Below are 16,151 nucleotides of genomic sequence, written 5' to 3' on the forward strand. Positions count from 1 at the left end.
CTGCACAGATTATACATCTTCTGCAGTACTCAGCTGCATATGTTGAAAATGCCCTGGTGTACAAGTGGGTATTAACATATATACACATCCCTCCTTTGGATGCATAATCTTTACCATGAGCAAGCTTTGCATAGAGATGGAAATAAGCTTTAGGTAACAAGGTTTGTTGTCAGGGCCAAGCCATATCCCTTTTTGTAATTTTGCGCCAGAGTTTCTCCACAATTTCTTTTCCGATATACTTTCTAGTGACTGCATGGTTGACAAGTCAGCCTGTAGGTTGGGTTCCTGTGAAAGAGAAAGTTGAGTGAGGTGAAACAACTGACCTGTCGTGGCTGCAGCTTTTGCAGCGGCGTCTGCTGCTGAGTTTCCTGTTGAAATGGGATCCTTTTGGTTAGTGTGAGCTTCACATTTCATAACTGAGATTTGTTTAGGCAACAGGATAACATCTAACAGCACTGCAGCAAGAGCATGATGTGCATTGGGTGCTCCGGCTGATGTGAGGAAGCCCCTCTGTCTCCACAGACAACTATAATCATGGACAACACCAAAGCATAACGTGAGTCAGTGTAAATGTTTTGTCTGTATGTTTTGTTTTGTCTTTGGCCAATTTACAGGCTTCAGTAAGAGCAATTAGTTCAGTAGCCTGTGCAGACAGATGAGAAGGCAATTTGCCACTAGAGATCACACTATGTTTTGTGGCAACTGCAAAACCCTACTTGAATTTTCCCTGTTTTGACATCACGGGAAGCAGAGCCATCAACAAATAACTCCATCTCTGCATTCAAGATTGGTGTGTCTGCAAGATCAGGTCTGGGAGTGGGAAGAAGTGTTGTCACCTTTTAACAGTGATGTTAGTCAGAATAGCCAACAAAATCACATGATGCTAGAACGGCTTTCTCTGCTGCAGTGACGGCTCTCAGACAGAGAGGAAGGCCTGTTGCTACTGGATCCAGCTTTGACAAAAATAAGCAACAGGTCGTAGTTTTCCGCCATGAGGTTAACATAACACAGAAGTCATGTAACTGTCCTTCTAGTCGACAAACTGAGTGAACGTTAAGTTAGGATTAGGCAGACCCAGTGTGGGAGCTACAGTGAGTGCTGCCTTTAACCCCCTGGGGTGTGAGGGTGTTATGGGGCCTTGGACAAGTTTTGACATGTCCTGACATTTGTGCTTTTTTCAGTGTCTTTTAAACATATTAATGTCTAAATTCTGGTAATACTGTAATCAGCACAAACTGGGCTACAATAATATGTGAGCAGCAAGTTTGTACATGATTGTGTTTTTGAAAAAACAGTGTTTATGCATGGTTAGTGAAAAACTACAATTTTTAAGTGACTGAAATAAGACCATAAAAGAACATTGGTTCACAAGACTTTTGAGAAATGCATCTTGTAGGGTAGTGTTCAAAATGATGTGAAAGTCATCTTGTTCACTCATTCACAGAAAACAATGCACTGATTTAAATTTTCTAAGACACTTTTTGTTTAGAAAGGGCATATGCAGGAAGGTGTCTGATCATGAATAGTCATGTGATTTACCTAAGAAGACAAAGACCTGCACAAAGACCCGCATAATGAGCCTTTCAGTCAATGTGGCTGAGAGGGAATTAGTGCAACACAATACAATACAATGTGGATCCAAACGTTCGTCATTTGAGTCGTGCTTTTACTCTGAGGACAAATTAAACTCTTTGTCTGTCTGGAACATACGAAGTGCTTCTTCATCTGCGTAACGTGCCATCATCCAAACACACAGAAAAAGTGAGTAAATTCTATGATGAAGTTTGATGTTTTATGTCATTTCTCAGGGGCGTGTACAGAACTACCTGGCTCACCAGGTAGTTCTGGTGATCTGGTGAGGCGGGATCAGATTAGTTTTAATGAGGTGAGACAGGAGAAAACGTACCTGTCCTTACAATCATACGGATTAAATGAAAAGTGATGAATTTTTTTTTGACTTGAATTGTTTCATTTTAAGCATTTCAAGCTTTCTAGCCATATATTTTTTATTTTTATGAGACAAGTATTCACTGAGATTCTGGTTGTTTTATTTACGTGTCTGTAAAGAGAGATGACCGAGACAGAGAAGACAGAGAGCGCACCCTGTCTGCTTTCTTTATTTGACAAAAGCACATTGTTTTGTCGTTATTATAAGTGTATACAACTAAAACTAGACCCTGTACAGATTCGAATGATATATTGTTCTTATCTGTATGATCAAAACTGACAGAGCAATTTAAGTTTGTTTCGGTGTTTTCAGGAGAAGATGCCACAAAATGCGCCGGCGCATTCATTCACCCCTGAGGGTTAAATCCAGAAAGACCTTTTCTCCTTCAGGAGTCCACATGATTTTGTCATGTGTAGAGAGTTTTTTACCATGCACCATAGCAGACGGAAGCTTCATGCAGCGAGTAATTTGGGATCTAATGCCTGCAAAATTATGTCATGCCAAGAAAACTCATTTGTTTTTTAGTAATTGGCTTAGGAACATTTTTAATTGCAGCAATTCTTTTTTGTGACAGTGTCTTCTTTATGGCCATTTTCTGCAAGATGTTTTAGCAGGTGCACTGTATCTATTTTTCATGCTTCTTCAGATAGACTACAATTCAACAAATCATCTACATACTGTAGTAATGCTGAGCCGGCAGGTAAATAAAGGCCTTGAAGGTTTCTATTGATAGTCTGATGAAAGGAACTTAGACTTTCAGAGTAACCTTGAGGACATCTGGTCCAGGTGTAAATCTTTCCTTCAAATGAAAAGGCAAACCGGTACAGGGACAGAAACTAGAGCATTGGTCAAATCTACTACTGAAAAATTAGTCAAATTTGGTGGTACCAGCAACAAGATGGTTTGAGGAATACTTACTTTTGGCACTCGGGGGTGTATGGCTGCATTCACCGCCTGTAAACCTTGCACAAAGCGCCATTCAGTTGGTTGACCTTGGTCTCTTATTTTTTTTAACTGGAAAATGGGAGTGTGCACTGGAGAATTTTCACATGGAATTATTATTCCAGCTTTTAACAAAGAATTGAACACAAGCTTTATACCATCGATGGCTTCCTGTTTTAAAGGATACTGCTTTTTACAAGGTCTGTACTCTGATTTTGGATGTACTATCAGAGGCTCTGCATTTTTTACAAGGCCTACATCATATTTATGGGCTGCCCAGAGAGATTTTGGAACTTGCTCGAGCTCTGGTAGTAAACTAGTTTCTGTGATGGTAAAGGCTGCAGCATTAGCATGTTCTGGCTATTAATGAGCTCAGCTGTTGCACAACTGATGTAAATTGTGTACAATGTACATCACCCTTCTTGCTATACTCTGTGCTAAGATCTGATGCTGTTGGTTGAAAGTCCTCGAGGAACAGCAAGCTCTGCAGCCATCGGCTCAGGTCTTTTCAACTCCAGTCAACAGGTTTTGCCAGTGGGATGTGTGGAGTGTTTCCTGTAAAAAGTTCTTTCTGCGTAGGGGAGAGTAGAACAGGCAACAGCAGCAGTCTTTGTCCAATAGACGTGTCAAATTTGTCACTTCCACTTCCTTATTTTCTACATACCACAATCTTTCATACCTCAACATACTGCTGTCCTTCACATGACTTTTCAGTCACTTTGTGTTTCTTTTTATAATTTCTTTTGGACAAAGACCTGTGTTGCTCTGAACTCTCTTTTTCCTACTTTTTTAAGTTTATCTTTTAAACAACGCTAACTGTTGACTACTCAGACTAAACTCTACAGGAAACCCCAGCTCCCACCAGTTGTTTACAACTTGCATTGTACTTTTTCCTAATTACTTCACATAACAGTGACAAATAAGTTGGTAGACCAGAAACTGGCCAGGCATTAGCTTCTTTTTTAGTACCCTGTACTAAATCCATTTCTCTAGTAGCCTTTCTCTCGTGTTATCTTTCCTTATGGGACCCAGACTCTTTCACACTTTCACACACAACGGTCTCTACAAAGACGACGTCTCGTCAACTACTCAACCCCGTACTGAGTTAGCGCTTTCTCTAACCGTAGCATTACCGGTCTGTCTGTGCTTCTGCCACTTCACTGTTGGTCTGTACTTGGTTGGATTGGCGGCTGGGCTCCTTAGGATGAAAAATCCTCAACCAGTGGGGAGGAATCGCTATGTAGTGCGCGCTGTTACTTTTCATCCTTCAGAGTCCAGACCGCACGTCCATCCCACTCCTGACACCAAATCTGTCGTGGCAAAAAGTACTAGGAGGAAAATCTTAGGTTATAGGTTGGCAAGTTTAATAGGCAAAACAGCAGAGTCACAAGCAGAACATACGATCTGCAGAACGGGTCAATACCGATTGACCCTGAACACAGAAAATGATCAACGTTCAGCAGCATTAATTTACACATCAGAGTCACTCACATGTAAATCATGCCGGCATGGTGACATACGTAATATAATTGGCGTGTCTATGACTTTTCATCTGCTTCCTAATGAAATACAAAGCCGTGTCAAAAGTCTTTGTTGAATTCACACAGGTCACACAGTGAGGTAGCAGACATACTGTCTGTTACATTCACACAGGGAGTTGACAGACATGATGTCTGTCAAGGTATAAATTTCCCTTACACATAGCTTTCAGTGAAACACTTACAGGAGCACATAGGACGCTCAGACTCTTATGTAAGGGAGGGTCAGATTAATGTGATCAGTGAACCAGTGACAGCTTGGAATCAGTCAGCCTCAATTGACAAGTCAAGGTCAAATACAGTGATATGATTTCAGTACAGCTCACCAGTTTCCACTGTGCAAAAGGATGATTTTAGATATAAAGGGATTATGAAATCAAACTGTCCCTTTTTTGTCTGACCATATGTTATTTGCACATATTGGCTAGAATATCCTGTAGTAGAATATGAAGCTGTCTAAATCACGCTTTCTTTACTAGGGCTGATGTGTGTTTTTTTTGTTTTTTTTTTCTTGTAAGGTCTTGATTGGATTAAGCAGTAGTCTTTTTGCTTTGGTTCACATATTTGAGATGTCTTTGTCCTCTTTTCTTAGTCCTGTTCTCTAAGCTCTCTTAGCCTACATTGTCTTCCACAACTGCCACTAAAGCTTGTTTCAGACCATGTAGACTGCTAAGCCTTCCATCTGGCTGCATTTAGATGTTTAACTGACACTGACATTTAATGTGAGGTTTATCCACATGTGCTCATGAAAATATTTATATTCAAAAATAGTCTTCTAAATACACAGGTGCACACACGCCAACGCATCTGCACCTCTAAAATTGGCGTATTTGCCATAAAATTTCAGAACCTGTCACATCAACAGATAGACCAAGTACATTATTAATGCCCTGGGGGAAATTTGGGTGTTACAGTAGTAGTACATTACAGTAGTAGTACACTGTACACTAGTGCAAATCTGACAGACTTCAGAGTTTTGGATGTTGACGGAATAAGTGTGCAGTAAATAAAATAAGTGTAATGAAACGTGGTCAATATATTTGTATATATAATCTCTCAGAGGAGGATTTATATTATGTAAAGACTTCCTACATCCATTGTCCCAGTGTAGCTGAAGTAGCCTCCCGTTCCACTGTCTGACCAACATTGTTGTGGAGGAGATGTTCAGCAGTTTGTGCAAAATCATCCTCTCCACATCCAGCTCCAGAGGAGTCTCCAGTACTGAGCCAGCCTTTCTGATCAGTTTCTTCGCTTTCTAATGCTGTTTCCCCAGCAGATAGCAGCAAACTGCACTGGCCACAACACACTGATAAAAGATCTGCAGCATTTTGCTGCACGTTAAAGGATCTGAGCTTCCTAAATCTGCTCTGTCACTTAGTGTAGACACCCTCTGTATTGCATCTCCAGTCCAGTATGTTGTGAAGGTAAACTCAGAGGCACCTGTAGTTCTCCACCACCTCCGCCTCCTTGTGGGTAGAGCGTAACTTTGGAATAGGTTTTAATATAGTGAAAGTATTTTTCAGTTTACCACATACTCCACATAATGTGTGTTATGTGGAGTATGAGAGTGAGTTATGTAGAGATAACTATGTGAGTTCTGTAGAGGTAACTATATAAACAAGGGTCTTTCTGGAGTTTGCATTTATATGGATTAAAACAAACCAAATTGATATGTGATATACATAATTTAATATACTACATATTTAATACTTTTTAAAGACAATAGTTTGGAGATTTATTAGAATTAAGTATATCATTAGTAAAGAAAGTTAAAACTACAAAAAAGTTTGTCTTTGGAAACACATATGAAGAAAAATGTATTTGAACATCAATAATCAATAATTGATAATTGCTGCTTACTTAATAATAAAATCTGTAATTGTGTCTGTTTACCTCTGTAGGGTGGCACCATGCTGCAGTAGTGGTTGTGTTCATGGTCTGAGCCTGTGTCAGCCCTGTGATAGACTGGCGGTCTCTCCAGGATGTACCCTGCCTCTCAGCCACTGGCAGTTGGGATTGCCTCTGGCCCCCTTACGTCTCCCTACAAGGTAAGTGGTATTGATAATAGATGGATGTTTACCTCTATCCCATCTGTCTGAACCAGTTAGTGCTTTTGCTTCATAGGGGCTTCTTTTGTTCTTTATCTCTACTGAACATGAGTCGGTTGTTGGTAAATCAGCCCTGTATTGTAGGAATTATGTCCATATTGAATGATTCTGTGCCTTATAATTCACATTTAATGTCAGTGCTCAGTGCCAGTACAGGACATACTGTGCCCTACCTGAAATGAGACTAACGGCGAGGTAGAAAGGTTTGGGCTGTGGATGGACATTCACCAAGTTTTACTGTTTTCCTTCTGTTTACTAGAATTAACATTTGTGTTTATTACAGTAACTTTACCATTATGTAGTGTTGTATACATTAAGTGATCCCATTTATGACCTTTAACGTGCAAGAGAGCTGCATTTACTTTCATTTACTCTCCACTAAACGACAGTTCTCTGACCTTTTACTTTTTTTTTTCATCCATTCCCTCATCTCTTATTGTTTTCGTATTTATTGTCCATGTTTTTGTCTTGCTGTTCCTTTTTTTTTCTCCATCATTTTCTGTCGTCATACGATGCGTGACTCACTCTTTGATGGCTGACCTGTTAGTTATATGCTCCCTGCTGTCCAGTTTAGCACCAAACTGTGAATTTACACATCAAACTGGTGATTCATAAGAAATGAAATACATGTGGACATGCACTGCACCTGTGGATTGGTTTTAGGCATCTCTCGACAATAACAGATTTAATTGACTTATATTGGAAGTATTGATTGTATTCAAGCAGGATTCTCATCACCGGTTACACAGAACATGTTTCTGCACTATTTATTGTGGTTTTGTATAAATACAGATTCTGTAACTTCACTTATTTTGAACCTTATATTTAACTGGTTTTAGTCACTGACTATTGGTATGTTTTGACATCTTTGCCACAGAAAATTCAATTATGGCATAATTGTAATGTTGTACCATTGTTAAAGTAGTGAATTTCTCCTTGTACTAGTCTGTATCATGTAACTTTAACATTTTTTTTACAAGTCATTTATTACTCACTGCGATCATAAATTCTTTTATTTTTTACAGACCATGCCCACACAACATTTCCATACAACCCTTACACACTAAATGAGTCCTTTGATAAGAAACCGTGTTCATGTTAAAGCCTCAACCAGCTGAAATTTATGTGGAGCAGTCAACTGAACTCCTCAGTAGCGCCCTCAGCATTCTTGGTGGGTGCCTGAAATGACAAGGAAATAGCTCTTACACAGAGCTGTTTAGATAGAGAACAGATAAGTGTCCCTGTTATAAGAAAATTTGTGTACTTGAACGATGCGTAATTGGACAGTGCAGTCAAAAGCGCTCAATGAAAAAGATAGGGGAAGGAAGTAGTTTTTCATTGTATTTGCATGAGATCATTAAGGATTGTAGCGTGACGGTGTGTCTGTGTGGTGAAGACAGAATGAGAGGGAAAGTATAGATAGAAAGTAGGTGAGAAAAATATTGCCAGGCTTTTCCTCTACAAAAATATGATTTTTGAGGGTGGGGACTTGAAATGGAAGAGCTAACTGGGACTTCAATGGCAGCACTGGAGCATGACATTTTCATTTGCTCCTAAAGTTTTTTTTCTCCAAAGTTTCATTGTGTGGGATGTATCACGCTCACAAACCAAGCGGGTGTCAAAGCTTTGCATCACAAAAACATCAACCATCCATATTTGCTGCTGCTCAGATTGTATTCAGACAAGAAATTTAAATTGTCATTGTCACACACAGCCCACTTTCTAACATATCTATGATACAAATGAATGCACCATACACCAAACATACTGCACTGTAGCTCATTTGTACCTAATTTATCCCCTCCTTCTTACAGTAGTTGTTTTGTTTCTGCAGCCCTTCTTGCTGCCGCTCCTTTCTATAAGTCCTGTCACTGAACACGTCCCTTCAGCAGCCTTGTTTGGTCTTTTCTGTGACCACAGGAGAGATATGGCTTTTTTATCATGCCTTTTGCAGCATCGTTGCCTGCCTTTCCATTTGTGTTTGATCATGTTGTATGGAGGAGGTCTGTCTCAACCTACTCCACCAAAAAAGGTGTCTTTCCATTCATGCTTTTCTCTGCACTTCTTTCATCTTGTGATGGTGTGGGAGATGGGTTGGCTGTGGCAGTTATTACTCTACTACAGTATCTGTGGTCTCCAAATCATAATTAGCCCTTAAGTGTCTGTAATCTGAAGCAGATTTTTCTCTAAGTTTAAAGATTTCACTGGAGGACATTGCAGCGCTGATTAGGTAATTGAGCACTGGTTTGATGTGTGTATGTGCAAATGCATGCATCGAAGCAACATTAACATGATAGTGTCTTAAGAACAAAAGCCGCTGAGTAATGAAGCTTCTTATATTGCAGCCCACCAGCAAGCATGCCTGCCAGTGTCACTGTCAACTACAAATACATATGGATGTGGTAGAAGTAGAAGACTGGTTATCTGAGTCAGAAGGACAGATGCCCTATAATGGAAAGGCAGTCTAGCATAAGATAATTCACGTTTGTGTATTTTGTGTTTCTGACAAAAGGTAATGGCTATGTTTATTCTGATCCAGGTGAAAGGGTCCAGGCATTTTAGAAAGTGCTGGCACTGCAAACTGAGAAACTATCTTGGTTACAGCAAATAAGGCAAAGCAGTTGTTCTTCCAACTCTTATCGACAGTGATGAACTTTGGGTAGTGATCAAAAGAATGAATTAGAAGCTAAATGGATTAAACTCACTCTCACTGCTCTAGAGACAGAGATTTGTCTGCTCTGCTTACAACTTATTCCTTCACATTGAGAGAATTCAGTTGTGGCAGTTTGCTCGCTGCTTGAATTGGATCTGGGTTACTGCCCTTTGGAAATGTTCTAGCCTAAACTGAGGAGACCCACGGGTACACCTGTAGAGACTTCAACTTGCAACTGACAAAGATTCTTCATATATCATAGAAGGAGCTAAAGCACTTGGGCTGCTCTGTTCACCTTTCTTGCAACTTGGGTATGATGATTATGAATAAGGGCCTTAATATGTTTGACTTGGCTTGATAAGGTGCAGTGCAATAATAAGTATTACTGCTGTGAACTGTGAACTAGGCATCACTGGCATGAATTTTACTGTCTTGGTGTTTAAATAATGTGACATAGTAGACAAACCTTTTTCTTGCCGTTCTGAAATTCCAGAAATTTGAGCGATTGTCTGGCAAAAATGCAACTAACAAAAATGCAAACCTTTGACTTTAAAATCTGTGTATGGATCCTGTTTCATGTGTTTATGGATGCATGTAAAATATAGTGGTTATCTATTATTAAGTTAGGGTGTCACTATAAGTGACAAGTGTTTTTTATTAAATTTTTGTTTTTTTAAATTAGTTCAAACTAAGTCAAACTAAAAATGGAGATGGAAAAAAATAACACAATTATCATCAATGTGAAACTTGTTGCTTGGAAACAGGTGTGTTTGTCACATGCAGTATGGGTTAATGTATAAGTGGAAAATTGTGCAAATGAGTGTAAGCATTATATTTGTCATCAGGCAGGAGTCAAAGCATTTATTTCATTAACCCAATTACCATCTGAGGCCAACATGAGAATGGTAAGGTTCACTCATTAAGTCATTGCCAATGTGTTTTGATTACTTACCCTGACTCTTGTCGCTCCTTCTCTCTTTTTCTCTCTCACCTCATTTTTCTCTGTCCCTCTCTCTCGCTCACTCTCTGAGAAAATGCGTCTTATTATGCAAAGGCCAAGCTGTAGAATTAGCAAGGTAATAGATGTGATCCGCTTGCTAACCTCAGCCAGCGGTCATGCACAGAATATCAAAGAGGGTCTTACACACAAGTGAGCTGTATATTGCTGCGTAGGGCTTGTCATCACTCTGTCAGGAGTGTAAGCGCATGCAAGTGTGTAAGTGGCTTGTCCTCCATCACATATGTGTCCAACATCTGTTTCTGTGGGACAAAATCTAGAGGTCAGGGTGTGAGAAGGAGTCTCCTCTTAATAGAAATCAAACATATATGCTATGTTTGTGTGTGTACATGTGTATAATATACATACTTTTGCAATGGGCTATTTATTAAATCTTTAAACCCTTCATTATTCAATCTAGCACTAAAGCCAAAAAGAAGCCAGAGTTAGAAAAGTGTCTTAACTTTAGACTCCATATGAGGTCATATGCTAAATTCAGGGATGTTAGTTGCTTTAACTGCTGCTGGTTGTAGCAGCAGATGTGTGGGCTGACAGGCACTTTTGCCCAATTGGAGTGCCATTGCTCCTTTCAGTCATATATCAAATTCAAGGCTAGATTCAGATCATCTCAGGGCTTTACTCCATTTGCATCAAAGGCATTTCAAGCCATCACAATGTGGCTTTCAGAGTGTGTGTGCACGCATGGCTTGTAATTCTGGTGAGCATGTCAAAGTACATCTCTGTACGGCTGAAACGTCGGGGCGCATGTGTTTGCATGCATCTGTGTCTGCCTGTGTGTTTGTTCGAAGTATGCTGATTTGCACGCTCGAAGGGAGCAGATTTTCATATATTTAAGGACAGGCATGTTGCTAAGCTATGACAGACTGAGGGCAGTGATGCATTAGAAAAGTCTATGTAAACTATAAGCTGACGGATAGTGCGAACACATAAGGCATACATACTGCATCACAGTCATCCCTCGCATCCTGTCTTTTTCTATAATTCCTATTTTGTCTTGCTTCTTTTAGCTCTCTGTGTAACACTACCTAGCTAGCCTAATTAGCATCAAACAGATTTGTGCAAGACATGCATCAAAGTCACTTAAGTCTTAAGAGACTGAAAAGCAGTTTTTAAAAAGGACCAATTCTTCTTATCTCCACTGTAGCATTTTTTTTTACCATGTAGATGAACTTAAAATACACAATGTTTTTGTTCTCTCATCTCCTGTTCTTGATTTCTTCTGCTTTGGCATTCAGAAAATGTTTCGAAACCAGTTGAACAATGCATGGTGCAAAATGACTGAATTATCAGAAAAAGAGGCATGTGAGGGAAGAAGGGAAGAAGCATTTTCATATGTTTTGTTTGCCATGGGCATCTTTACCTTTTCTGAGCTATTTCTAAGCCAATACATGTACAAGGTAATTATGAGCTAAATATTAATAATTCTATGACTTCTTTGAATAGTGACAGAATAGTGACATTAAGAATAAAATGAAATGTGGAGGCATAAAAAGGGTGTAAAATTGAAATTAGAACTAGAAATTCCAGTCTGCATATAACAATGCAGAGGTTATATGGAATACAGCAAGGGACGCTTTCTGCATGATGAACACCCATTGTTGGTTTGGAGTGATATGAAGACAATTCAGTGATAAATCCATTTTTTGAGAATATTTGGACTTGACAACTCCTGAGTTAATGCAGGATTCATATTTTTGTTTTAGTAAACTTCTAACAATAATAAAGTCAAAGGAAAAAAATGACCTGAAAGTATCTGAAAACTGTATAGACCTGCAGACTGGGAGGAAGCTTAACTGTTCTAGCAAACCTTTCACATTACAAGTAGTCACAGGAGTTAATGTTTGCCTACAATAATGGAACTAGCATTAGTAGTGTCTCATCTTATATCTTCTGATATCAATGAAAGTTATGCTACATGTCATAGTCTCACCACAAACATGCTTGATAGACAGAACCACGTGTTTTTCATGTGTTTGTGTGTGAATTATCAAATGACAGTTTTCAGTTACAATGGCAATTACTGAACAAAAGTAGTGCATTTTTCTCAGAGCTTACTGTATGTCATCAACAGCGTCAGCATAAATAACATTGACTTTCACGTGAACTACTTCATAAGTCAGAGGATGTTTTTGCTGACATCATTTCAAACATTTCATACTTTCATAGTCAGTGAAATAACATTTAGTTAACTATGCCACAGCAGAAAAGGCAGCATCACTAGAGAGTGCATCACCTAAATCAGCTGGTGGATTAGTCTGCCTGTGGTTGCATTGCAATGCGGATGAATGTATGTGCACACTTAAGGTACCAAAGTATCACTTGGTGAGCCAGTGATGCAGAGTGGATTTGCTTTTGTTCTTATTGCATGACCCTATTTTCCCTTGATGCAAGGCATTGATCTTGTCCTCCCTCCTATCTTTCAATAGCAAAAAAAAAAAAAAAACTTGGCCCATCCTGCTGGTACAGCACAGGCAATGAAACTATCCATCTAGATCCATACTTCCCTCTCTTCCTAAATGTGTGACAGAGGTCACCTTGAAGCCAGACACATTTTAAATGTACAACAGAAGAGGCAGACACATACACACACAAGTACTAAGCCCTTGTTCTGTCCTTGTCCATCTCTAACCCTTCCTCTCTGTGCATCCTCAGCTCCTCTGCCTGTCTCTGACCCCCTCTGTCACTTTCTCCACTTTAACCTTTAACCACTTTGCTCATCTTGCTTCTCTTTGCCTAGAAGTACTGCAACTGTTTCCTCCCAATAGTACTGCTTTTAATACTACTACAGCAACTACTACCTTTATTGGTGAATCTATGACCCTTATTGTTATTGATTTTTTCCATTTGACCAGCTCACTATGGATATTTTATCATTCCTTGATATAAGTGATCCGCTGAACATTAACATATTGTGTCCTGTTCTGTGGAGCAGTTGTTATTAAGGCTTAGCACTTTTAACACACACATGTAGTGCTAATGACAGATACATTTACTGGAGCTGCTTCACAATAAAAGCCTCTCCGTGGTACACAAAAGTAACTTCATACAAAATACAGCTCTGAAATAGCTATAGGAAAGTATTCAGGAAACACTCAGCCAAATATCTGTTAGATTACTGTACAACCAGGAACATAAAAGTGAAGCATAACTCCAATTCAGATTCAGTCTCAAGCTCCAAATGTACTGATACTGTAGGTGCACACAGTGACAGATTTAAATGCTGCCTTTATCTCTACTCAGCAGCATGGCTGCATGTGTGGAGCCATTTAGTGCAGGGCACAACGCAGCAGGGGTGGGGGGGAATACTGCAGGGATTGCTCCTAATACTTTAGTTGTTTGCTAAGTGATGTGCATTTTTACTCTATTGTACTCAATACTCTATTCTGTTTAAAATGCCACTCCTTTGCTCAATCTTGGCATTGTCACTGTTTAATTTTTCACTCATTTAAAATGCCTCCACCTCCACCCTGGTTTCCACCTTTAGGCTTTCGTCCCGGAGGAGGAAATTTGTTATTGTCTCTGTGTAGTCTCGCTCTGTCATGGCTTAACTATATGTCATAGGAAGTGACAAAGTCAGCATTGAATTCCTTGTCTAATCTTTGACTGTTGCTTCTCTGTTTATCTCAGATCAAACATGCTGTATTACTGTAACACATTCTCTAATGAACCCCTTGATTAATTGGTGAATTGCGTGGCCAAGATGAGGACTGCAAACACTGCAAATTTTCAAAGGTCATACAAGCACCCGTACAAGCACACACCAACCCTGGCACACACACCATACGCCAGGATCTTCCTGAGAAGGACAGATGCCCTTATTCAGCATCAGTTAACAGGCGATGTGTGAAGACATTTAGAGCAGCACATTTAACATCCCCACCTTGTCTCTCACCTTATCCAGAGTTGTTTATCTTCCACACTTGATAAAGTGAAGAGCCCATTGTCTGTGGGCGCGAACACACTGTGTGCATGTGTGTCATGAACAATCAGGTGAAACATTTCCCACAGTCCAAAACCAGATCAATTGACCTTCCACAGACATGTGAACAATGAAGAGTGATGGACAAAGTGAGAAAGAAGATCAGTACTGTGGAGCCATGGAAGACACAACAGGGAAAGAGTGGAAACATGGTAATAAGAAGAATGGAAGGGGGATCATGGAGCAGGAAAGATGACAGGTATGGCTGTCTACAAATGATAAGCAGTCCCAGCAGCACTTGCTGCTGGATTAGAGTCTGCACTGAGAGCTGAGCTTAGCACTTATGAGTCATCATTTAATTCATGTAATTTATAGCCATTTTAAAATTGAAATTCCTGCTACACAGATACAGATTTTAATTTACTACTATGTTATCTCTAGAAAGGAAAGACATTTCATCTGTGTTTAAGCTTTTTAGCTTTTAGTTAGCTATGGGGCCTTAAGTTTAAGTAGTTTGGACATCAAGGTGTAAAATATTTGCAACATCACTACTCACAATAGTGCTTAGTCGATGAAATGGGCTGGTGTAGTTGAGAAGGACTGAGAGTGCTAAGAGTGCTGTAAAGCTGAGGTGATAATTGTCTGTTGGTTCATGACTCTAAGCTACTCCTTTGACATGGTCACATTACTGTATACTGATGGGAAGACATTGTTATCGTATTGCATAGATAACAGCGGTAGCAGCTTTACAGTCTAAAGCCACGCTGTTTAACAGGTATAGTGTTTACCATCATCTCACAATCACAAGTTTGGTGATGGTGGAAGGGAAAGTCAGGGGATCAGCAAAGTCAGAAGGTTTCATCTTCCATAAATTTCTGCACTAGGTTTTAAGGCAACCCATTCAGAGGTTCTCGCAATATTTTAGTCTGGACCAAAGAGGTCAACTGATTCATGCTATGCCATTCATATGAGAAATGATGATGGTTCAATCCAACTCCCACTGAACAAACGTAGACAGCCTGAGCAAAAAGGCAAAATGAAGACCTCTAGACTCGTGTGACGTCATAAAAAGCAAGCAAGTAAGTAAGTTACAGCAGACAGAAGAGGAGGAAACCAAACAGCATACTGTAGATGGCAGAGGAGAGTAGAAAAGAGTAAGGGGAATATTATTCAAAACAAACCACTGCCAGTCCCCCAGAAAAGAACATTTTTCAAACCAACCCCGAGGATACTTTCTTGCCCAGCATAGCTCTAAATCTGTCCAAAATCCGAACTTAAAGGAAACTGAGAGGAAGAGAGGGCATGTATGAGCTATGACCATCTTATTTTTCCTGCTGTGCCTCTATCCCTACAGCACACAGGCCATGTGTCTTTCAGTCAACAAAGCCAAGTTTGTGTGTTGAGCTGAATGGGCTTGTGTGTGTCTGTCAGGAGCATGTGTAGTCAAATAGTATATAATTGCTTCATCAGGGTGATATATCAGTATTATACATCAGATGAATGTGTTAGGACTTCTTATTATATAAAGATGCTCCTGTGTTGCATTACATAAAAAAATCAGATCTTTTTAAGTTTAATTTTCCAGACATCACCACCGCAAGATAAAAAGAGGAAATTTGTCAAAGGAAAATATCTCTTGTTGTTACAATTGACACTTTTAGGTCAAAAAGATATCAAGTGTTGAAATATTTAAAGTTAAGTGACCCTGGTGTCTCTACTTGTCAAACTGCATTGTAAGTAAGAGGGGCAGCATCTTCCTATGTATAGCTCGTCTTTCATCTTTTACGTCATTTCTTGTCAAACTGAGGCTTAAAGTTGCTGTGTTTTTCCTTCACTTTAGTTAGATGAGGTCATACTGGAGGTGTTTGGTTTTCTTCTGCCCGTACCCAGGATCTTGCTTTTTTCATCTCTCGCTTTGTTAACCCCATCTGCAGACGTGTTGGAGCACAGGCCTTCTCTTTGCATGCCTCTGTGTGATAATATTTATTCTTTCATCAGCCACAGATTCAGTAACAGATGCAAAAA

This window comes from Mastacembelus armatus, chromosome 11 (genome assembly GCF_900324485.2).
Source record: "Mastacembelus armatus chromosome 11, fMasArm1.2, whole genome shotgun sequence".
In the NCBI taxonomy this organism is placed as follows: Eukaryota; Metazoa; Chordata; class Actinopteri; order Synbranchiformes; family Mastacembelidae; genus Mastacembelus; species Mastacembelus armatus.